This window comes from Equus quagga, chromosome 2, assembly GCF_021613505.1.
Source record: "Equus quagga isolate Etosha38 chromosome 2, UCLA_HA_Equagga_1.0, whole genome shotgun sequence".
Lineage (NCBI taxonomy): Eukaryota > Metazoa > Chordata > Mammalia > Perissodactyla > Equidae > Equus > Equus quagga.
The window spans coordinates 123,407,031-123,433,586 of NC_060268.1; the positions used below are offsets into that span (position 1 = coordinate 123,407,031).

Sequence of the window (26,556 nt, forward strand, 5' to 3'; positions counted from 1 at the left end):
TGGTATATAATAAACATTTAATAATAAGCCTTAACTAGATGAATAAGTAAACAGTTGCAGAATAAGAACTCAAGTCATTAGACTCTAAGTTCAAAGCATTTTTACTTTCCATTTTACGAGAAATACTAAATGAGAAATTTAATGCTCAGATCTGTCTTCTGCATTAGACTATAAACTCTATGAATGAAAGAAAATTATTGTTTAACACTCTGTATCCAATGTCTAAAGTAGGGCTTTACATAGAGTAGAAGATTAATAAATATTAGTTAAATGAATAAATACATGAATTAATAAATAAAAGAAAACTTCAGCATACTTGAAGAATGGGGCAATCACGTATTTTGTCTAATAACGGGTTAACAAGGAAGCCCATTCATTCAGTTCTGGTCAAATTTCTTAACACTGTAAAACTGAGGGCAAGATTCTACAGTGCCACGAATCTTATCTTGAAGAGAGATTATAATCTACCTATAAATATGTATTGCTTCAACTTGGCTCATTTCACTCATTCATTTCCTAGTTGAATCTTGTAGTAAATTAATTTAACTCCTATGCCATGCCTTTAATAAATGTCTGATAAACAAATAAAACTGTGTGTGTATGTGTACAATAAGACATTATAAAATCTCGAATTCTTTTTGTAAGTATTAAGGATATAAATGATATCTAGAGAAAGATATATGCATAGACACAGAAACACAAGCACCCACTTGCAAATGAAAATAAAACCAAATATTTTGCTATAATCTATTTCTTTCTAGTAGTAGTAAGAATATTTATTTTCTTAGAAACAAAAAAAAAGAATTAAAAATATCAGGCTTATTTCTCCTCCTCAACACTCTGTTAAATTAAGAAGTAATATAATATGTTTTAATGCAGTCACCATTCTAGTGATTATATTACAAAGGACCCTACTACTTACAAAACTACCAACTGAGGAGAATTTCACACAAATATTGGTTATAGATTAGTTTACTTTGTTGGAATATATGGAAAAGGAACAGACAGGAGAGTGGTAAACAAGAGGAAAATATATTTGTCATCATAAGCAAATCAGAAAATAAAATACACCCCAAAATATCATTAATTCAATGTACATCTTCAAAATGGCTTTTACCTTCCTTTGCAATGTTATTTTTCCCTTTCTCTTCCAAATTTCTGCTACCAACCCATCATCTCTTCAAATGGCTTGCAATAAAAGGAACAAACAAAATACACACACTCCTTCTAAGAGAATCAATCATACTGCTCAGGGCAAGACCATAGATCCATAAAGTCTTCGGGTTTACTGACTAGTTGATATCAAAGTGGAACATATCTGCTAAAGCAACTGCCTTTTTAAAATGAACTCATCATTAAAACAAGTTATTTTCAACAAACATACTCAAACACATAATAATAGAAAGAACTTTGAAACTTATCTAACCCAATTAACCATATCTCCCTGATTCATTTGCCAACATTCCTACCAAGTAATCTGGTCTATACTTTAACACCTCAGCAAGGGAACCTATCACCTTCAAAAGAAGTTGATTCTATTTTTATATTTCTTTGCTACTAGAAAATTTTCCTTTATTGAGCTAAAATGATTCAGTCTGTGTCATACACCCATCGGTTCTTCTATCCTTGAGGTTTCATAAATAAATCAATAAATCTAATCGCATTTCCACATGAAGGCAGCCCTTCAAATTAAGAGGGCCATCATATATATCCTGATTCCTTTTCCTCGAGTTAAAATTATCAAGGTTTTCAATCCATCTTCATGACATGGCTTTAAACTCCTTCAACAATTTTATTAAAAAAAGAAATGTTTCATAATCCAACCTCCCAACCATGAGATATGAGAAATAATGCATGTTGACCAAAAAGGCAACATGGAATTACTATCCTCTTAATTTTTGAAACCTAAGAATAGAATATCTTGTTCTTCTATGAGTGGACTGCCATAAATGTCCAGGGAAGCCTGTAACCAATGTTTCATTGTTGATGAGGGGGAATAAAACAAGAAAAGAAGATAATAAAAGAGTCTCTAAAATGCAAGAGCCTCTCTCTTTGCCCTCAACCTTATTTTTTGGACACTAAGGCTATTTCATGTACCTATTTCATGTGCCAATTTCTTTTTCCTGATGGAAAGTTCATACTTCATAGCAGGGTTATACTAGACATTTTGTGTGTGGGGAAAAAAATCCACCATTTTATTGTAGCTGAAAAATCAGGTCAATATTCCCAATCTACTCATATACATAACAAAGTTAGGTAAAATATCAAACTATAAAACAGTTTAAGGAGTTTGGAATTGGTATTAGGTTGGAGAATATCTACATAACAAAACAGCTAATAAAATAAATCAAAGCAGTCAGAAGTCAGTGATACAAGTATCAGCTAAGCCTAAAACTGGCTGAGTATACTTGACTAAACCACTATACCTTGCTGGGCCTCAGAGTACCCTCATGCATGAAATAAAGAATTAAGGTCAGAAGTTCTCATTATGCTTTGATCTCAGTACCTCTTTACATTTTTTAAAAAAGTATTAAGTACTTGAAAGAATTTTTATATCTATCCCTGGTTACCATATTAGAAATTAAAACAAATCTTTAAAATGGCTATTAATCTATTTTTTTTTAAAAGATTGGCACCTGAGCTAACAACTGTTGCCAATCTTTTTTTCCTCCTGCTTTATCTCCCCAAACCACGCCCCCATACATAGTTGCATAGCTTAGTTGTGGGTCCTTCTAGTTGTGGCATGTGGAACGCCGCCTCAACGTGACCTGATGAGCAGTGCCATGTCCGCACCCAGGATCCGAACCCTGGACTGCCGCAGCCGAGCGCACGAACTTAACCGCTCGGCCACGGGGCCAGCCCCTATTAATCTATTTTTTTAATAATAGAAGCACTAAATGTCAACAAAAGTAACATTGGGGGGGGGGGGGGGGGGGCTGTTTCCAAACTAAAAAAATTAGTGAGAAGAGTAACAATGCTTTATAATTTTTGCAAATCTCTTTCATGTCCAGCTTATTAGAAGACAACTCATATGCCATGCATTCAATCAATATCACATGTCATGTTACCTCTGGAAAACTACCTACATTCCTGAGAGAATGAGAATGAAAAGGGCAAGCAATGTCTTAGCATCATTTTGAAAATAGCTCTGCCCTCATTTACCCCCTGAAAAGTTCTTATGAACCCTCTAAAGAAGCTCTGAACCACACTGAGAGCTCCTAGACTAGAACATCTCTAATTCTCAAGATTCACGTGAAATCAGACTGAAGACGAGATTTTTGATTTTTTTAAAAATTAAAAATACACTTATCTTCACCATGATAGAATGCATTGCTAATATGATTCTAAGAGATTTCAGTGAGATGGTCCATTTTTAAAACAACTATAGGGGCCAGCCAGGCAGTGCAGTGGTTAAGCTGATGCACTCCATTTCCAGGTTTGGATCCCAGGTACAGACCTACGCCACTCGTCAGCCATGCTGTGGTGGTGACTCACATACAAAAAGCAAAAGAAGATTGGCACAGATGTTAGCTCAGGGCAAATCTTCCTCAAGCAAAAAGAGGAAGCTTGACAACAGATGTTAGCTCAGGGTGAATCTTCCTCAACAACAACAACAACAACAACAAAAAGCCATCTCAGAAAATAAGTATAAAGATTAAAACAGTAGTATACGGAATACTCTTTGTTACTATGAAAATTCCTAAAAGGAAGAAAATCTATCTAACTAATTTTCTTTGTAATATAATACTACCTAATAATACTTGGCATGACAAAATTATTCTTTTATGTAACAAACATACGCAGATCACCTACTATATGTAAAGCACTGTGATAAGCAGAATGAGGGAAACTAAGCAGGAAGAATTTTATACTCTTGCAGGAAAGATCAGACATATACTCCAAAACTATAACACAAAGTAAAACAACGACAAATGTTATGAAACAAGATAAAGTAGTGTGGTGGTTCACAATCTTAAGGGTATTATGAGGATGATGTTAATTATGATTATTCATTCATAAAGTCTAGGAATGTAAGAAAATATACTATCTATATTTGCTAGCCTATAAAAATATGTTTCATTCACTGAATTCAAAGTAATATACGGGGGCCAGGCTGGTGGTGGAGAGGTTAGGTTCGCATGCTCCGCTTCAGTGGCCTGGGCTTCACTGGTTTGGATCCCGGGCCTGGAACTGCACACCACTTATTAAGCCATGCTGTGGCAGGCGTCCCATATATAAAATAGAGGAAGATAGGCATGGTTGTTAGCTCAGGGCCCATCTTCCTCAGCAAAAAGAAGAAGATTGGCAGTGGATGTTAGCTCAGGGCTAATATTCCTCAAAAAAAAAAAAAAACAACAAAGTAATATACATACTTTTCCAGACAAAATAAATGTAAGAAATAAAAGCAAGTTTAATATCTAATTTCACAGATGACAATAACATCATTGCTGGCATAATCAACAATGACTTTGACGAGTACTTCTAACAGCAACTTTATGATTCAATCTCATGGCCAGACACAAATACAAACAGAGAGATAGTAAGATCAGAAAAGTAACTACATTAAAATCCCAGAAGCAGTGGCTGAATCTTTCACTGAAATGTTTCACTGAAAAGTATCTATACTTCAATAGCTAGCCATTTTAACTATAATTGATAGTCAACTGCAGGATCTAAATGAAGAGTGTACCACATAGCTTTTTTCTTCCTAATATACAAATTAATTTAGAAGAGCCATCTCTTTCCTTTGTAAAAATAATGAATTCAAGCCTAATTTTCTCTCCTTTATTTGGGAAATGTTCAAGAACACATAAAATAGTCAAAATGTTTCCCTTTTTTGTAAATAACTATATAACTCAGTAATACTGTTTACTTGAAAATGTAAAGAAAGCCAAAACAAATTTTGATACTATACACCTTTTATAATTACATTTTTCATGCATATGGAGTTATGACAGTTACCTTAAGACGAATATCTACTTAATATTTTTAGACTAAATATAAGGTTCTCTGCCATGTTAACTCTAGCAATAGTCTCTACCTTCACTAAGATAAACTTAGAGTACTGAAAGAAGTTTACAACATGTGAATACTTCTTCCCACCGAGCTCCTCTACTCCCAAAATATTAAATCCAAAAAATATTAGATCTTCCACACTCTTAAGTTTTATAGACACTTATCCTCTTTCTTTTCACAGACAAAACAGGTGAAATAGCGCCATCTGGTGCTTACTTTTAAAATAATTTTCTACATTTACCTACCTTATTGATACTTCTTTGTAAAAACTGCATAACAGGGAATCATACAGTACTATGAGTAAATAATGAAAAGCAGCTTGATTAGCAAGCAAAAGTATACTTGAAAATTGAACCAAGGTTGCAGCATTGTTTTGTTTTTTAATTACTAAGAAGTTAACTGTTATTGTAATGCTAAGGATAAAATTGTAATGTTAAGGATAAAATCTCCTCAAAACTTAACCTTGTGGTCTTAGCTTAAAAAAGAAGTGTCAATTTTTAATACAAAAATAATTTATAGTTTTTATATAAATTATTCAATACTACACGTATACTATTCAAGGGAGAGGATGAGATGTAAACTATTATACTACTTTTTACAAAAGATACTACTGTCTGTTATTTATGTTTATTTTAGGGTTGATTTTTTTTTAAAATAGCCGTGTCTAAATAATCAACTGAAATAGTAGGGCTGATCTCAAGGTTTATTAACAATAAAAGCTTTCTGAGTACTAACCGTATACTGGACAAATGGTCAAAACATAAATTAGGTCATCATTTTATGAGCTAAATAGACATGTAACAACTATGGGAAGGAATATAAACAAACTGAAGACAAAATCAGAAATAAGGTGGAGTTATTTACTTTGGTAATTTTCATATCAGGCTTTTAAAGGTGAAATGGAGAAGGAAAGCAGGATCAAATACTAAAGTCAAACAAAACGGTAGCATATATCTTAGATGAACTTTTATCTAAAATCGTAAAAAACACATATTATATGTTTCCAATAACTATTGGAATTATCTTACTGGGGCTTAAGGTAGAAGAGAAGGCTGTTGGCAGGGGAGAGCGCCAAAGGGGAAAGCCAGATTCAGACCATCAACTGCTTCCAAGTCATGCTTAGTAACCTGAAATTCATCCTGTAGGCAATAGAAAACTATCTAAGTATTTTAATAACATGGTCAAGTGATGGAACAAATTAGCATTTTAGAAAGGCAGACAATCAGCAGGACAGAAACAAAAGTACAATGACATTAAAAAAAAGAATGTGAAGTACGGATTGAAGGGATGAGACTGGAGGTAGGGTAATCATATAAGATGCTACTGTAACATTCCAGGCAAGAATATAAAAAGAAGAATGAATAGAGTTGGAGAGATTTAAGCATATTTATTCTTTAAAAACGTATTGAGCTCCTAGAATATGCTTCATAATGCCAAACCCTGATGATACAAAGATAAAGTATTCTTGTCTTTGGTTAGCTCATAATCTAGAGGAAACAAAGAAAAATAAACAAGGAATTATAAAACAACCTAATAACTCCTCTAACATAAAATCTGGGGACAACTCAGATTTAGGAGATGTTAAAAATAAGATAACAGGCCCAAACTGGAGTTGCTTATGCTAAGCCCCCAATCATCAAACTGAAACTTATTACAGTTTCAGCTCTCCCAGAAATGGAATCTTAAACCAGTCAATTAGGAATCACCTGATCAGCACTAGTTAGGTAATCTGCCTGACAGACCCCTGCCATCGCCCCTAAAGGAAAGTAACTTTGCAATACGCAAAGCATAGTATAACTTCCTTGTTCCCACTCCCTTCTGTCTATAAAAGTCTTTTATCTTGTACAGCTCCTTGGAGCTCCTTTCTATCTGCTAGTCTGGATGTTGCCTGATTCATGAATCATTGAACAAAGCCAATAAGATCTTGAAAATTTACTCAATTGAATGTTGTTTTATAACAGAGGTCAAAGTTTTCCAGATAAATAAATATCTGAATCTTGAAAAGGATTTGGAGTGGTGAGAGGTGACCTACTAGGAGGTTTTTAGAGGGAGGAGTGTGCACAGATACATGTGCAAGAGAGACATCTTCAATGAACTGCAAATACATGTCACAACTAGGGAGTAAAAAGCAAAGGAAGTTCCTTGGGCTTCATCCTGCAGACAAAGAAGAGTTTACGTTTTTAACCTGAAAGAAATAAGATCAGATTTTCAATTTAGAAAAATTGTAATAGGACAAATGTAAATAATATGCATATTTCAGTGTCCCCATGCACAGGAACTAGTTTTTTAATTCACATAAATTACCTGACATTAACAACACAAAAGCTAATGGTGACAAAAAAGCCAAAGAACTACAATTGATTTCAGAGTATTCTCAATTCCACACATACACTGTGAACTTGAACAAGTAAGTGAAAGTTTCTATTCCCCTATTCTTCATAGGAGGAAATATTACTACTACTTCAAAGAGGTCATGACAATAAAGAATAGAACACTTAATCACTAGCCAATTCTACTTCACACAAGCTTTCCCAACCTGTATTCAAACTAAAAATCATGGTTGGAAAATAAAGAACAAATCTGCTTCTTTTCTGAAAGGCTATCAATTCAAAATTCAATGTTTCCATAATGCATGCATATATACATATTAGGAAAATGAACACAATTTGGTAAAGTTGAAAGAACAAAGAACTAAAAAGAAGACCTGAGTAACAGTCTTTTCCTTGCCAATTATGATTTCTATGCCTCAGCTTATTGATTAGTAAAATTAAAATGGCACTAAATGTTGTCCACAGCTTAAAATATTCAGGAACCTGAGGGACATTTTCATTACTGCTATGAGAGGAGAAAGGCATAAGTTAAGCATTAAATAACATCCTAGGAATACGTTTGTAGATAGGAAATGGAATCATTCCTTTTATGCTGATAAAACACGTTTTTACCCACCAAAACTTCTGCACATAAAATGGCCATAAGCAGAGGGCCTAAGAACCGTAACACCCTAAGTCTTTTAAAAAAGGGTTTTAAATAAATTTCCTAGAGATTGACATTAAACTGTATGATAAGTCATTCCTGGAATTAAACCTGTATAATGTCTTTATTTAGTCTGCCTTACAAATGTGGATGTTCAAAAGATAATGATTAATAACAGTCATAATGCTGTCAGCAATAACAGTTATAAAGTCAATGAGATGATCCCCAGAATCTTACAGAATCTTATTGTAGTCTTACAGTTGTTTTGTTTTACAATATCCATAAATCATCCAGACAGAACAAGAAGACAGTTAAGAGACCTATACTTTCACATAGGTGTTTCCAAGATAGTGAAACCTGAAATTAGCAAAAAAGATGTGCTTCATCTCATAAAATGTTCATTTTCCCAAATAACTAACAATGAGTTTACAAGGTTAAATTATCACAGTTTACTTGCTTTACGCAGGCCCATTTTAGATTATGAAAACACATATTTAACCTTAGAATATGCTTCATAGACCACAAATCTAAGGTAAGAACAAGAGAAAATTCTCCCAATTATACAAATTAATGGAAGACAATGAAACATTATTAGACATCAAGAACTCAGTCAACAAATAAAAGGCCCTAAGTCCTAGGAATACAAATGATAGTTTCTACCCCTAAAAAAATGTTTAATCATTTTGAAGTATCTGATGAGATGGCCTATAGAAAGCAGTAAATTTACACTATGCTAACTCCTGAGGGCATAATTAGAACCAACAAGGGAAACAAATAAGAAAACTCCAAATGATAACAATAACAGCTAAAAATAATATGAAAGTTTTGAAGAGAGGCTGAAAGTTACTCACTTCTCAGGAATATTGCAAAATTAGATGCTACTGTAATCTTTAAAGAATTGCAGCATTATTATTTTACAAGTCTCACATATTAATAAAAAAAGCTTTACAGAGAAATGAAAAGGAAAAATATATGCAAACATTATGAAAATTAGAGCAGAACCTTCTATTTAAAAAGTTCTTCATATCCAAAGCAAATTGAATTTTTGTGGTGTGGTCATTACAAAACTGATTCAAAGATACCTAAATTAAAGTATTTAAATTATACAATCATCTACTAATATTAAACATTCTTACATATAAGTACTTGAATATGACAGTACATCTTGCTTTTCCCAGTGATTATTCAGTTCTACTTTTACTCTTTTTTTAAGGTCGATTGAACCCATAGTCGTCACTTTTACCCTTAGCTAATATATAACTCTTTGCATAGAAGACAATATTCTTTATTTTATGGAGAAGATCTAATCCCATCCTTGCTGAGTGACTGATTAAAATAATTCCAAACAACAAGTGACTGAATAATAATATATAGTAGTCTGGAATAAAAGTCTCAAAACTACTAAGACTTTAAAAAAACAAAAACCTATTATTATAATGATGTTTTCAAGAGGAGGTAGAAATGTGAGCAGCTTCCCCACTGTGATCCCCTTAAAATATGCATCGCTTCTCGAATATAAAGCACTAACCAAAGCAGCTCTTTACTCTGTAGTATACCATTCTCCCGAATGGATTTTTCTACACTTCCTGGTTTAGAGACAGTAAATAATTTTGTTCGTTTATTTATTTATTTTTTTTTTTTAAGATTTTATTTTTTCCTTTTTCTCCCCAACGCCCCCCGGTACATAGTTGTGTATTCTTCGTTGTGGGTTCTTCTAGTTGTGGCATGTGGGACGCTGCCTCAGCGTGGTCTGATGAGCAGTGCCATGTCCGCGCCCAGGATTCGAACCAACGAAACACTGGGCTGCCTGCAGCGGAGTGCACGAACTTAACCACTCGGCCACGGGGCCAGCCCCTGTTCGTTTATTTTTAAAGTGTCCTGCTGGGTTGCTGAGGAGGAAATCAAAGAAGAGGCTGAAAATTATGTCAAGACAAAAGGAAGCATATTTCTCAAGGGTTCACATAAGTGCACACATCCCCTTTCAAGTCTGAAGATAACACAAATCTTCCATGCTTTAAAAAAATACCCACTCAATTTTTACACATTTTTTACATCTTGGTTACTATCAGAGAATGGGTTTAAATTTTCAATTTTTAAAAGTTTTAATTTTCTTCAATGTGCAGAATAATAAGGAATAAAGACCATAACAGAAAATAGTTTGAGGAACTCTCTCACTGAGGCAGTTTATAAGTCTAGCCCTGGTTTCTATGTTCCCAGGAAAATCTGACAGCCCATTTTATTTAAACATTGTGAGCACTGCACTGTTAATTCCCAAACCAACAGTCACTTCCCTTTTGCAGTGGAACTCCAAATTTTGTTCAACTATTAGAGGGCCTTGTGCTTTAGCCTATGGAATCACTCATGATTGGAATAAGCCAAATCATGATAATTCCATTTTCTTTGCCAGTCATTGGTTTAGGAATGGGCATGTGATGCAATGGAAGTCAATGATAAATTAAGGAGAAATCTGCTGGGGTAATTCTGGGAAAGCTCATCTTGCTCTTAAAAAGGAATACAAGGGGCCGGCCCCGTGGCATAGTGGTTAAATTTGCACACTCTGCTTTGGCGGCCCAGGGTTCACAGGTTTGGATTCCAGGTGTAGACCTACACACTGCTCATCAAGCCATGCTGTGTTGGCATCCCACATACAAAACAGAGGAAGACTGACAACAGATGTTAGCTCAAGGCCAATATTGCTCACCAAAAAAAAAAGGAACACAAGATTTTCCTGTGAGTCAACAGATACTATCAACTACATCTGACCTGTGGAACTACAACAGCCATTTGTAACTGTAAGGATTACCAGCCCAAAAGAAGAGTGGGGATGGTAAGCAGAAAAACATAAAGACCCAGGGCTCCCTGATGATGTTCCGGAAGCACTGAATTAACCAACCCTTATCTCCAGATTTATTGTGTTAAACAATAAAATTTTCCATTATAGGTTAAGTCATTTGTTTTGGGTGTCTATTACTTCCTTACGTAATACTAGTATGTGAATCTCCTTTAGAGAATACCAGTTCTGAAAAAGTTTATACTCTCATCTACCACATATTTAATAAGATGAAAAAATTTCTAATTAAAGAAATCTAGAATTGGCATTAAAAAATTCTCTCAGAATCCAGACCTAGGAGGACAGTGACAGAAATTATTCCAAATTTAATCATCAACACTAGCTGGATTCTAGAATTAGACTCACTTATATACAAAGTCAATCTAAATGTTGGAGAAAAAACAAAGATTTTTGCTCTCTGCTAAGAAAACTTAAGTTGGTAATATTTAAGGAATAATGAGAGGCACCTAATTGTATCTTAGGAGTGTATCTTATTTTCTTAAAGGAGCCTGCTGTTAAATTTGATAAGATTCATGAAGACATAAAAGACATAAAAACCAAAAGTCTGTTTAACCATCAACTTTGTTGTAAAACCAAGAGTAACAAAAATTATTGTGAATAAATCCACTTAATGGTAAAACATACAAATAAATATATGAATTAACAACATCACAGATACTCTGCAGACTATCTTTCAAAATAGTCTTTAATTATTCACAAACATTTATTAACTGTCTACTATATTCCAGGGAATACAAGATGAATAAAATATGAACCTTACCTCAAAGTACTAAGTCTAAAAGAAAAATAAGCAAAATGTAAATAAATAAAAATAGCAGTAGAAGTAATTATGCACATACCAGGCATCATGGAATTGCCTATATGCATTATTTAATCCTCACAATAATTCTATAAGGTGAAGTGTTATCGTTCTCATAATTTAGATGAAGAAACATTTAAAGGAATAAGTAACTAAACCAAAGTCACACAACTAGTAAGTGTCAAAACCAAGATTCTAATTCTGGTCTGCCTGATGGTCTGCACCAAACTAATCCCAGAGCACAAGAATGGTGGCCAGTAGAGAAGCCTACCAGAAAGAATTAATATCTGAGTTAAGCTTTAAAACATGAATAGGAGTTAATCAAAGAAGATGAAGGGAGTTCCATGGTTTTCTTTTAAAAATGTTTTACCCATATGAAAAAACAAAAAACAACAACAACAAAACCTACCACAGCCAGTGTTGACCCGGCTCAGGTGATTCCCAAAGTATAGTATGTGCACCACTAGTGATACTCGAGATAATATTTTTTTAACTTCTTATTTTGAAATAATTTCAAAGTTACAAAAAAACTGCAAGAATTGTACAAATAACTCCTGTATACTCTTCATCTACATTTACTTATTTTTTAATATTTATTTTTCTATTCACTGGTTTTTTGGTGGGGATTTTTGGTTTTTGTTTTGGTGAGGAAGATTGGCACTGAGCTAACATCTGTTGCCAATCTTCCTCTTTTTGCTTGAAGATGACTGCCCCTGAGTTAGCATCTGTACCAATCTTCCTCCATTTTATATGTGAGACACTGCCACTGCATGGCTTGATGAGAGGTGTGCAGGTCCGCGCCCAAGATCCGAACCTGCAAACCCTGGTCCACCAAAGTGAAGCACATGAACTTAACCACTATGCCACTGGGCCAGCCCCTACATTTACTTAATATACATTAGAACACAGTTTAACTTCTCTCTCTCTCTCACTCTATCTCTATAACTATTTAATTCTTGCATTTTTTTTGTAGGAATACTACCTACACATGTGATATTCTGTCCTCAGTGCATCACATCAGGAAGCACATGATGTCAACTTGTACTTAAGACAACTTTAAGTGGCAAACATTTTTTATTTTAAAAGTTCTATATTTAAATAAAACTCATGATTTTACAGATATTAACAAGATGAGGTTAATTTTTTAAGTTAACATAAAGAAAAATTGAAATAAATATTATAGGAAGTACTAACACTGGGAAGCACTGCTATGCATGTGACCCATATGTTAAATCAAATTCAAAATGAGATGGACTTAAGTAGCCAGCAATAATGTAGAGGAAGTCCACTCCAGATTTCTCCCAGAGAGTAATGGAAGATGGGTTAGTTATCCTTAAAAAACAATGAGAAGTAACGGATTAAAAGAGAAAAACTGTAAGAACTCCCAGAAAAATATTTATGTATCAATACAAACTTTTTACTGACAGAGGAAAACAATATGCCTTTTCAAGGGCATAATATACACTTGAAAGATAATGACTGATGGATTTGTTATACTAATAAAACTGGTTCAATTCTATTCTTTCAAACAATTCTGATATCAAATTCAAAGTCAACAAATATAAAGCGAATAAGAATCATCCTTGAATTTCTTTGCGCCACCCTAATGCATGCCTGTGTTTGTGCGAACTATATTATACTTTAACAGAATAATAAATACTCAGTATTAACAAAAGATTCAAAGATAATTATCCTACAAAATTGTTGAAAAGCCTATTCATGCATGATCGTAACAACGTCCTTCAATCCTACTTAGAACATAGTTAAACTTTTATAAATTAAAAGAGCATATATACTTGAGTTCATTCTTATCCTCATTGTTATGTTGTAGTCCCCAGCTTTACAGTTGACATCAGTTTGCCCATTTTCCTAAATTCCATCTTGGAAGCCAATCACATTCTCTCTGCCCTCATTATAGCACGAAAAAACATCTTTGAAGAGGTAATTACACAATTTAATATTTAAATATAAAATAATGTGGGGAGGAAAGGAGAAAAAGTGATGGTGAAAGAAGTATCCACACTTCCACAAAGGGAAATTGATGGTAAGGTTTGATAACAAAGGATTTTCCTCACAAGAATATAAATTTATGGAAATTGAATATGTGAAGCATATTTTCTGCATTTCTTTGTTCTATTTTGGGATCTTGCTAAGATATTTCTTTTTGTTCTCTCTACCACCCAGAAATTTTGTCTCTTTTCTGTAAATCAAAACAAAAAAATTCCTTAATGAACATTCTCCCATCCAATTCAACATTGAAAAGACTCCAAAAAAAAAAAAAAAAGCAGCAACCAGCCTGGTGGCATAGTGGTTAAGTTCGCACACTCCACTTCAGTGGCCCAGGTTTGCTGATTCAGATCCCGGGTGCACACCTAGTACTGCTCGTCAAGCTGTACTATGGCAGCATCCCACATAAAACAGAGGAAGATTGGCCCAGATGTTAGCTCAGGGCCAATCTTCCTCACATACACACACAAAAAAAGGATAATTTCAAATATGATATATAGAATCCAGGATAATTTCAAATATGATATATATAGAATTCAGTTAAACTTCAAACCTTTTTTTTTCCCCCAAATCTTCCATCAGGGTTTTTTCTACCTCCTCTGGTCTTACCAAACACAGACCTACAGACCCAGAAATCACAAGTTTCTCTGGCTTTCCCAAAGAATGCACTAAAGTAGTAAAAATGCTTGAGGAAGGTGTTTTAATTTCATATATGCTATTAAAATTTAGTATACACAAAGTGAGAAATTTCTATAAAGGTAAAATTTTCATAAGAAAAACACTTGGAAGTGATTAGGAAATAAAGTAAAATTCTACAAGAAAATTTTAAAATGTATTCTAGATAATGTTTCAACCACTTTGCTAAATAATAGAAAAAGTCAAGTTGCAATCTTAATGAAGTTCTACAGAGGGAGCTATCATCACAAAGAATAAATTTATATTACACAGAACTTCAGCAAAAGATCTAGTCTGTTGGAAATATCAGATTTCTATCCATCAACATCAGCTCAGATTAGCCTCTAAGATTTTACCTTAACCATCAGCCAACCCAAAAAGACACAGTATTACCTACAAACTATGGCATATTTCTAGTAAACCAAACTAAAACTTAGGAAATATAATATCCATCATAAATCCCTTGAAACACTTTGTAAAGTAGGTATACTTGTTCTAAGCCATAAAACTCCTCCAAAAAAGTAAACAATATTCTTTTTCCTAAGTCCTTGAACTTAGGCAAAGTAGAAAGCAACAAAAAAATCTGAAATCAGTGCCAGCCCCAGTGGCCTAGTGGTTAAGTTCAGTGCACTCGTCTTCAGCAGCCCAGGTTCAGTTCCTGGGTGCAAATCTACACCACTGCTGTGCTGGTGGACCACATACTAAAAAACATAGGAAGATTGGCATGGATGTTAATTCAGAGTAAATCTTCCTCAGGAAAAAAAAGTCTGAAATCAAATCACAGTATATCCTTTTCTACTATGAGACAAGTTATGGAATCTCTCTGAGCCTCAGTTTCCTATAAAATGGGAATGATTATAATATCTGCCTGATAAGCTTGCTGTGAGGATTAAACTAGAGCATAAAAGTAATTAAAATAATGTCTTCTTCCCTTGTTCTTTAATACACGTTATTTAATTGCTCAATACTTTCCAAAAAGAAATCAATAATTCTAGTTAGTAGAGAAAATGTTTTCAAGGATTAGATTAGCTGCTAATAGATCCTAAAAGTTCCCCAAAACTCCCAAATCCACATCATTCCCAAAAAGTGTGACTCAGTCCTTAAGGGGATATAAACAGTGCTGGCATAACCCTTACACTATTTTTCAGGTACATATCTGTCATAGCTTCATTTTCAAAACATTCCTGTTTGTTGGAGAACAAGGAGAAAAAGAATTCAACATATCAGCAGTTTCTGCTCTCTCCATCCCATGTTGACTCCAATGAATATTCACCCCATAAATATAACAGCGAAATACTGTCAAGTAAATTGTTTGTAGCAAAGGACCAATGAACACTACATGGACTGAAAACCTGTGGATAAAGTTTCAGGAAACACCTTACTCCCCATCCCTGAAAAATCAAACAGGTAGAGAGCGCAGATCATTACCTTCTTTTTTTTTCTGAAGAATTTTATGCTAGGAACTCAGAATGTATACGCAGAAGGATTACTCAATAGACTAAAAGCAAATTAAAGAAATCATTTGCTTAATGAATAACAATAAAATAGTGAAGCACTAGTCTAAACCCACAGTGATATCTGAGAGACACCTTCTCCAAGAGCAGAAACCAGTTCTCGAGGGTTTTCACAAACCATCATATTCACAAAAACCTGTATCAGACTAACCATTACATGGTTCTTCATAGTTCAAAACTTTTTCACATATGTAATTCTATCTAATCTCATTACACCCAATAAGATAAAATGGAATTATCACCATTTTAGAAATGAGGACATTAAATTCAGAAAATTAAGTGATCATGCAAGTATGGTAGTTTTATATTATGTCAGGACTGGTTAGTAACTTTTCCCTGATCCTTTTTGGACCTTTACTTCCCTAGTTTTTCCCACAATTGAATAAGGTTTAATTCCTATAATAAATTCCTTATTTCTTAATACTTGTAGTTGAACTGAATATTAACTGACACACCAAGGTTACAGTCTGTGGCAAAACTCATATATAAACTAAGTTTCCTCTAATGCTAAGTCCAGGGCATCACACATTTCTTCAAAAGCAGAAAGTGATAATTTAGGACTACTCCTTAAAGAGTTTTAAGATTTTACCACTAATGATATACATTTTTAATTCACTTATCATATATGCATGAATATAAGACCAAGTTTAATCCTAAAATTATCTTTTATAATGAGTTCTTCTCCCTTCTGACAGAGTTAATGATTTTCTTTTAAACAATAAAACATTTAAGCAAACGTTTCAGAAGTTTCATAAGCCAAGTACAACAGATAAGAAGAAACTATGAAATCCTAAAACTGCAAAATGAGAGCACAGTTAAAAATTCAACTAAAAAAGTGAACTCTGGTCACAGAGTAGTTGAGAACCATTTGTGGAAAATGTACAAAAGCCTGAAATGAATTCAATCAATGCTAGTTTGGGATTCTTAAAGAAGTCACCTGACTGTATTAGCAAAAACAGGAGCAAAGAAATCTAACACAGATTTAGTACTTATTCCTGGAAGCACAGCTTCATAAGCACACACGGTAAATGTTATTATAAAAAGCTTTTTAAAGATCAATTTAAAAAGCAATGTAGTTAACAGTTACCTTACAAAGACCATGACTATATATAAAATCAACAAAATAAAATCTGTTTTCATATAAGAGACACTTGTAGGTTAGGATGAAATGTTCAACAAAAATATCATACATGGAATCAAACAACGGAGATCAAAAAAGATTAACATATCTAGTGGTGACAAAGATGTCAATAATGAAGATTCTGAACGTTTAAGGAAATGAGAAGTAAAAAAGAAAAAAGTACCTTAAAATTACTTCACATAAGATGTGGTTATAAAATGTTATGATGTAATGAAACTAAATTATAAGTGTTATAAATTGATTTATTTCATAAACATCTCTAAAAGCTTTTAGAATCAGGTTGGCCAAAAAGCTTTCTACTATATACTCTCTCTTTGGAAAAACAGGAAGTGCCTTGAATCTGGAAGTCGGGCATACATAGTATTTAATTATTCTCAATTCACCCACTAGTGGCTATAGGTCTGAAGTGGTTCCTAAAACCATAATACAATACTGTGAAATTAATCAGCCACTGAATCTTGATATAGCTATTGAGTTCACTATAATCAGTTACTGAATCTTACAATGTATGTTAATCCCTTCTAATAAAACAAAAATCACTGCATACTGAGGAGCTACTTGGTGTAACAGAAAAAGCACTTTAAATGGGAATCAGGAGACTTGGATTCTGGCCCAGTGGTGTCATTAAATAGCAGTGTAACCTGTAGCAAGTCACTTTATCACTGTGAATCTCACCCAATTCATTATAAAATATGGATATTAGTTCTAAAGTTCATTTCTAGAATCCAAGTTCTATAACTTAAAAGATATGAAAGTCACAATTAGAATGATGTGCAACTAAGATATACAACTGTGTAAGGGGGGGTTGGGGAGATAAAGCAGATAAAAAAAAAAAAAGATTGGCAACAGTTGTTAGCCCAGATGCCAAGGTTGAAAAAAAAAAAAGAGAGAAAAGATATGAAAGAAAGCAGTCCCTGAGACAGGGACCATAAAAATGTTCATGATATTTAAAATATTGCAGTTTATTTATGAATATTGAAAAAATATTAACCATTTAATTTTGTTGTTGGTTCTAGATGTTCTTTATTTCAATTTTGACTTTTTGCTTGCCAGGGTTATTTTTTTTATTTTTCCTTCAGCAAACGAACAAAATCTATTTGCTTTACAGGCAATCAATTCTTACATCATTCTTACAAAATGATCTTGATGTTTCCGAAGAATTGCTAAGTCACAATTCTAATAATAATGGATTTAAGAGCATATCAGATGTTACTGATTGTCTCTCAATACTCTTCACATAGTCTCTTTTTTGAAGAAGTAGAAGAAGATTAGCCCTGAGCTAACTGCTGCCAATCCTCCTCTTTTCGCCGAGAAAGATTGGCCCTGAGCCAACATCCATGGCCATCTTCCTCCACTTTACATGTGGGACACCTACCACAGCACGGCATGCCAAGCAGTGTGGCATGTCCGCACCCAGGATCCAAACCTGCGAACCCCGGGCCGCTGAAGCAGAATGTACGAACTCAACCACTGTGCCATTGGGCTGGCCCCTGCTCTTCACATATTCTTAAACATGCTACTTAAATACTTATATATCTCCCCTGCTATTCTAGAAAGTGGGCACTGTTCTCTAAGAAATTATAATAATTTTACACTGAATGAAAGATCAAGGTGTAACAGTGTCCTTTCCAATACTCTTTCTCCATATCCCTTACATAATTCATTTATTTTCTCCCATTTCATCATAATCCTAAATTGTCAAAAACTTAAATTCAAGATGATTAATTATTATATGACAAAATTTTAAATTTAAGGGGGTAATTCTGACAAAATAACTTTTGACATAAAAAGATAGTCACTGAAGAGAATCCATTCACTATCAGAAGGGAAAATATACCTTATATCTAGAACAGCATACTTTGCTTATAAAAATTCACCCTTTATCTTGGCAGCTATCTCGAAAGGTCAAGTAAATAAACGTGAATCTTTTCTAAAGAGGATTGCATCATGCCTTATGTAATATAGCAAACCAAAAAGAAGTCCTCAGATACCAAGTGACTTCTGTGTTAAGTGGCATGGATACTTCTAAATTTATTTATATTTGCCTTTGGAATTTGTCCCTAACTCTAGCCAACTTTTAACTTTCCTCATCTGAATCTTCCCGATCTCATATCAATATTCTATTCAAGGTAATATACAATTTAGATATTCATAAAACGAACAGATATTCATAGAAACAAAATGGTTCTATCTTCTATAACTGCAGATATGTTCAATAAGAAGAAAACCCATGCTTACAAAATCTCCAATTATGAAGCTGTTTTGAAATGTGAAATAATATTAAACTGAAGAATGAGTCTCCATTTATAAATGAAGTCAGTAGCTTTTCTTTAAATAGTACCTAGCATACTGGCTGATAACAGGGTGAAAAAAAATAGTGATGTTACCTTATTTTAAATTACTCCATTTATAAAACTACTCTGATAGACTCAGAAAAATCTACAAAGACTAATGAAACCAGTTCATTATTGGACCATGTATAGAGCAAAGTATAAATTCCATAGTTTTGGATTAATCCCATCACAAAGTTAACTGCCTGGCCTTCCCTACTTAAAATCATCCCTCAGGGCCAGACCCCGCGGCTGAGAGGTTAAAGTTCCACATGCTCCACTTTGGTGGCCTGGGTTCACAGTTTCGGATCCCCAGTGCAGACCTACTCCACTCACCAGCAACGCTGTAGCAGTGTCCCAAACACAAAAAAACAGAAGAAGATTGGCACAGATGTTACCTCAGGGCTAATTTTCCTCAAGCAAAAAAAGAGGAGGATTGGCAATGGATGTTAGCTCAGGGCAAATCTTCCTCAGCAATAAAAACAAAACAATCATGCCCCAGAATCTTCAGTATGTAGAATATTAAAAAAACAGGAACTTGAAAAAACCACTCTCTTTAAAGAAACAAGTGTCATTGTTATGGCTGACCAATTTCCCCTGCTTTGTGCATGTCAGCCTTCCCCAAATAACAAGCATATTTGTGAAGCTTGAGTGATTAAGTGTAAATGGAATCTGAATCATCACATTTTGGGAAGAATAATTTTAATGAAAATATGGTTAATATTTACCACATAAAGTATTATCAAGATAATTATCATTATACTCTTAATGATGCATTTTCAAAAAGCAAGCTAATATGATGGTGTCGATGCATTTTTACAATATCATGATGAATCAAGACTGCCTTTAACACATTAGAATTAAGAAACAATAATAATGTTTTATGAGAATAAAGCATGGAATTATTAACTGGATATTTTGTTATATATCTACATCTCATGATATTTTTAAGCTTAGTATTGAGCACAAAGAGATCTTAGCTATTGTAATTATAAAAAAAACCCAAATGAGATTATGTATGAACAGCTTTCATAAAAGGCTGCTATTGAATTTTTTTTAAATTAATATTCGGCTCTTAACAGTAGCATATTCAACTGAGAGTTTTCTTTAGTGTATGGGTCAAAAAATACAAGGCATAGAGCCAGCAGCCAAAAGAATTAAGATAATCAACTAATGTCAAATCAATCAAGTGACAATACTAGCAAGTATAAGAACCTTACTATGTTAGCATTAGTTATTAAGGAAGACTTCAGGGGCCGACCCAGTGGCATAACGGTTAAGTGCACACATTCTGCTTCAGCGGCCCAGGGTTTGCCAGTTCAGATCCTGGGTGTGGACATGGCACCGCTTGGCAAGCCATGCTGTGGTAGGCATCCCACATATAAAGTAGAGGAAGATGGCCACGGATGTTAGCTGAGGGCCAGTCTTCCTCAGCAAAAAGAGGAGGATTGGCAGCAGATGTTAGCGCAGGGCTAATCTTCCTCAAAAAAAAAAGAAGGAAGACTTCATGTTACACTAAAAAAAAAAAAATTGCGCCTTTCAACTTTTAGACCCTTGTTGTGTTTGCTCACTTAGTTCACCAATTACAATTATAAAGTTGAAAAATCTTCATCTCATAATAGATATTTATATTAACACTTTAAATTTAGGGAATTTAGAATTTCTTTCATTAAGTTCTTCTTTTTTCTCATAATAGAAATAACACAACTCATTAGAAAAGATTTAAAATACAGATAAAAGTACAAAGAAGAAAATAAAATTCATCCATAATCTCATCACCCAGAGATCTACTATTTTACTATAATTCTCTTCTAGGATATGCACAAGCAAGCTTTGTCACCTACTTAATCATCATGACATTAAATATTTTCATAAAAACATTTTAATAACTGCATAATATTCCACAGAGTTAACTTAAGCACAGGAAAAAGAAAGTAGATCATTTAACACTAATTCAGTGGTATGGCACTTACCATTTTAAGATGGTCAACAAAATTTGTGTTTTGTATAAAATGTGTATATATTAAGTGTTAAGACACATGTCACAAATCACATGGCTCCTAATAAGAGTCTAGACTCTTTTCCATCTTTCTTTAAATTGAAATAAAATAAGTAAAGCGAAGAGTAACCTAGAGAATATGTAATTCTTTTACGTTTTTTAAGCAGTGATAAAACAAAAATTCTAATAACCTAAAAATCTACTCCAATCAATAAAATGTATTTTCCCTGTCATAATATCACATAATTATTTTTCCAGGCCACTTCCATTAGATTAAAAATTTGAGTTATTAAAGTATCATAAGACTATACACCTTAACCAGTTTTTCTAATAATTATGGCAGATTTCAGCTAAATATCTACCTCTCTTTCCTAGTTGCTGATATGACCAATGACACTCATTTGGACCACAGCTGGCAAAGGTGAGGGGTATCACTCATTTTCCTCAGAGTGACTCTGACATACAGCTATATATGTAGATGCGGTAGAAAAATAATAATTCTAATGTACTTTTAGTGATAAATATTAATTTATAAAATAATTACTGTGTAACATACTCAAAGAAGAGTAGAAATCTGCAAGAGGAATGATAACAACAGGTATTTAACTTTCAAATCCAGAAGATGTTGCAAGTGGCCTAAAATAAAGAAATTTCTAGAAAAAGACATAGTATTGACACTCATCCAGTATATTCTACACTTGATACTATTAATGAGACAGGATTGCCTTTCCTAAATCTGTTATAGAATATCCAGAAGAGGTATTATACACTGTGAAAAGAAAGGACATCTATCCAAATTTAACATACCCCACATGAAAATATAATTTGAAACCCTCAATCTTTTGTTTTGAAATTCAGTCATCAAGCAAAGCTGATATTAAAATTCATTCGGCCAAAAGACATGCAAAACCTCTTTAGTAAAAACTAAAAAGCACTGTCAAGAGACATTAAAGGACTAAATATTGTTAAGATGTCAATTCTCCCCCAAATAGATTCAATATAATCCCAAGGATAATCCCAAAAGGCTTTTCTGAGGAAACTGAGAAGCTGATTCTAAAATACATGGCAATGTAAAGGATCTAGTACCTCCAAAGCAACCTTGAAAGAAAAATAAAGTTGGAGGAATTACATTAACTAACTTGAATACTTACTACAGTGTATTACTGGCATAAAGACTGATAGGTAAATCGATGGAACAAAACAGACCTATATTTCTATGATTATTTCATTTTTGACAAAGGAACCAAAACAATCCAGTGGACAGTCTATTCAGCAAATGGAACTGGAATAATTAAGTATCTATATAGGAAAAAAAATGATCCTCAACCTTTATTCAAACCATATACAAATGTTAATGATAGATCATAAAGCTAAACATAAAAGCTAAAACCATACAGTTTCTAAAGAAAAAAATATAACAGTATCTTACAAATTGACGGTAGGCAAAGGTTTCTTAGATAGATCAAAGAAAGCAATTATTATGAAGGAAAAAACTGATAATTTAGACTTTATCAAAATTAAAAACTTGCTTATCAAAAGACACTATTAAGGGGTAGGCCCCGTGGCAGAGTGGTTCAAGTTCCACAGGTTTCACTTCGGTAGCCCGGGGGGTTCATGGGTTCGGATCCCAGCAGGGACCTACTCCACTCATCACCTATGCCATGGAGGCATTCCACATACAAAAAAAGAGAGGAAGATTGGCACAGATGTTAGCTCAGGGCGAATCTACCTCACCAAAAAGAAAAAAGAAAAGACACCATTATGAAAAACGGTAAGCCATGAACTGGGAAGAAGAAATTTATAAAACATACATCTGACATAAACTGGTATCCAGGAAATATATGAATTCAAACAACTCATCAATAAAAAGACAAAACAACCCAATTTATTTCATGTGCAAAAGATTTGGACAGACACTTCACCAAAGAAAATATAAATGGTCAATAAGCAATTGAAAAAGTGCTCAATATCATTAATCATCACAGAAATGCAAACTAAACCACAATGAGATACCACTATACATCCACCAGAACAGCTAAAATTAGACAAACCAACAAATACCAAATGTTGTTGAGGATGTAGAGCAACTGGCACTCGTATATTGCTGGTAGGAATGTAAAATAGTACTACTCTAAAGAAAATCTAGTAGTTCCTTATAGAAGCAAACATACTGTTAGCCTATTGACTCAGCAAATCTACTCCTGAGTAATTATCCAGGAGAAATAAAACATGTTCACAAGAAGACTTGTGCAAAAATATTAATAGCAGCTTTATTCATAGTAGCCAAAAACTGGAAAAGAAAAAGCCTAGATGCCCACCAATAAAAGAACAGATAAACAATGGACTATTAATCAAAAATAAAAAGAAATTAACTAATACATGCAACGATACAGATGAATCTCAAAAATATTATACTAAGTGAAAAAAGTCTAAGCACATATATATGATTCTATTTAGAACAACTTCCAGAACAGGGAAAACAATCTATGGTAGAAAAAAATCATAACAAGGGTTACTTATGGGAGGGATAAGCAGAGACCGATTACAAAGAGACATGAAGGAACTTTCTGGGGTGGTGGTAATGTGCCATATCTTGATAGAGGTTTGGGTTACAAACATTTTATGCATCTGTCAAAATTCAGCAAATGTACAATTGAGATCTGTGCACTACATTGTATGAAAATTTTACATGTAAAAAAAATAACCTCTAAAACACTGAACTTTAGATGATGGTACACATGTTGAAATACTCAGGGGGAAACATACTGATACCTGTGATTTACTTTAAAATGTATCCAAAAGACAGATGAAATAATGGATAGATAGAAGAATGAATAGAAAGGTGATAAAGTAGAGGAGCTCCCCTTATCCGTGAGGAATACGTTCCAAGACCCCCAGTGGATGCCTGAAACCACGAATAGTACTGAATATATACCATGTTTTTTCCTATACATAAATACCTATGATAAAGCTAATTTATAACTTAGGTACCGTAAGAGATTAACAACAATAACTAACAGTAAAATAGAGCAATTATAACAATATACTGAAATAAGTTACCGGAGATCTTAGCAATCTACCCATCAGATTTTTTTTCTTTCCTTATTAAAATGAGACCTTTCACCTCTTCACTTAAAGGAACCACTTTCAAGGTACTCTTTGGCATATCCAAATTGCCAGCATCACTACTCTTGTGCTTTGGGGCCATTAATTGGGGCTAAATAAGGGTTACTTGAACACAAGCACTGAGATTTCATAGCAGTCTGATAACCAAGACCTGATAACCAAGATGGATACCAAGGGACTAACAGGCAGGTAGCACACACAATGTGGATACGCTGGACAAAGGGAGGATTCACATCCTAGGCGAGACAGAGGTGGATGGCAAGAGATTTCATCACACTAACTCAGAATGGTGTGCAATTTAAAACTTATAAATTTAAAACTGGAATTTTCCATTTTATATTTTCGGACCATGGTTGGCTGCAGGTAACTGAAACCACAGAAAGAACTGTGGATAAGAGGGGACTACTGTAAATAACATGCTAATGAGAAAATGTAGGTGGTGAGTATTTGCATGAATATATACTGAATGTTTAAAATTTTTCATAATAAAATCTAAGAAAAAAAATCAGTCTACCCAAGGGGGTGAACTATGTCATAGACAGCTAATAAAATTTTTAATGAATTAACAAATTAATATGGGTTATATATTAAATAATATGAATATATTCTTTAAAAGCAGTTTTCTGGTATTTTTACTATCAGTCATAGTCTACGAGGGTCAAAAGAACCTCTAGCTCGACTACCTACCTAATTCCCCGACCGAAAGAGCTGTTACCAGACCTACAAATAACAACCAACCAACGGCACAGTGATAATCACCTATCCTCACTGACTATACTTGCCAGTAAAGAAAGGAACTACATAAAATTTCTTGACAATATATTTGAGAATCCACTATGGAGATTATAACAAATGAAGATAGAACAAATATTAAAATATTGAAAGGTTAGCATAACAATGGGATATATCAACTGTTAAGAACTCAAAAAAATCTTCCTACAAATTGGTCGTACCATTTTATGATTAATAATTATTACAATGTCTTCAGTGAGAGAGAAGAAAGAAAATAATTTGGAAGTTTCAGGGCAGAGTTTTTAAAAAGTACTTAGAAAAATCATTACTTAATCTTGAGAAGAAAATAATAGTCTTGAAGTACTCTGTCTAAAAAAAAGTTATTCTCCATACAGATGAGTACAAATGAAGATTACATTAAACTAAACCATAAGTGACCGGAGTTAGATATTAAAATAAAATATCCTAAACATTAGAGAGTATCGAACACTAGGAAAACTCCCAAAAGAGCTTGTAAAGTTCACCAGTATTTTTACAAACAAGATAACACCTTTACTATTATCAAAAATAACTGTGGTCCAATCTGAAGGTGTAGTTAGCCTGAAATTACTCAAATTCTTAATTCTACAGTATTATTTAACGTGAGGTATTTGCATAATAATTAAGGTTATCAGAATTTTATTACTGCACAGTGGGGAAAAAAACAGACTAGCTAGAAAATAGAAATATATAAATTTTTTTTAGCTTCCCTCTTTGGACAATCTTATGATACTGAAAAGGTTAGGACGAATTTAAATAACTCATAAACCTGTAATTTTTAATTAAAAACCTCACAGTTCCTATGAGGTAGTAATCTTTTAAATAATACTGTAGGGCAGTTGCCATATACTGTTACTATATAGCAACAGGAATATCGCAGAATTATATACAGACAGTCCCCAACTTAACGATGGTTCGACTTAATTTTTTTACTTTATGATGGTGCAAATCAATAAGCCTTCAGTAGAAACCATACTTTGAATTTTGAATTTTGATCTTTTCCTGGGCTAGAAATACACTGTCCAATACTCTCTCATGATGCTGGGCAGCATTAGCAAGTCGCATCTCCCAGTCAGCCACACAATCACAAGGGTAAACAACCAATACACTTACAACCATTCTGTACATATACAACCACTCTGTTTTTCACTTTCACTGCAGTATTCCATGAATTACACGAGATGTTCAACACTTTAGTATAAAATAGGCTTTAGGCTAGAGATTTAGCCCAACTATAGGCTAATGTAAGTGTTCTGAGCACATTTAAGGTAGGCTAGGTTAAGCTATAATGTTCACTAGGTTAGATGTATTAAATATATTTTCAACTTATGATATTTTCAACTTACGATGGGTT

The 26,556-nt window shown here is 33.6% G+C and overlaps 1 protein-coding gene across 3 annotated transcripts in view; it reads right to left on the reverse strand.

Moving 5' to 3' along the window:
• The window catches only part of ADK (adenosine kinase), a 536,863-nt gene that overhangs the window by 408,867 nt on the left and 101,440 nt on the right, over positions 1 to 26,556 (reverse strand). The window lies entirely within an intron of this gene.